Consider the following 559-nt stretch of genomic DNA (forward strand, 5'->3'; position numbering starts at 1 on the left):
GCTACTGCCAAGGAAAGAGATCAATTGTACAAATTAATCTTGCTCCCAAAAAGGCTACCATCTTTCACTGGAGCATTAACATAGGGAGGTTCAACTGATAAGACAATGTTTCCAAGCAGGATAAATGTAAAACATAATATGTCTTAGACTGTGCTGGCTGAAATCTAGCAGTGGGCCTGATTGATTCTGAATGTAATACAGTGAGAGACAGTTCAAGCTGTATCCTTGTTCAGGGTTCATCCAGACCTAGGATATAGATTAACGACTCAACCTATATTGATGCAAAATCGGTATAACTAGCAGATTGCTGGCATTTTCACAAGACGGTGTAGCCAACAACCCATTTTAGTACAGCTTTTCCCAAATATCCATCTGCAGAAAAATATCAAAGCTCTAGCTATATACCATTTACCTTTCCATCTACATTTGCACACTATGGGCCTTATTTATAAAGCAGGAAATCAGACATTCCTTGTGGGAGACTTCCAGATCTATGTTTCAATGGCCATTCTGATTCCCATCAGGGCATATTTGAGAGAAAGCCAGATTCCCTGTTTTA

This window comes from Pyxicephalus adspersus, chromosome 8 (assembly GCF_032062135.1).
Source record: "Pyxicephalus adspersus chromosome 8, UCB_Pads_2.0, whole genome shotgun sequence".
In the NCBI taxonomy this organism is placed as follows: domain Eukaryota; kingdom Metazoa; phylum Chordata; class Amphibia; order Anura; family Pyxicephalidae; genus Pyxicephalus; species Pyxicephalus adspersus.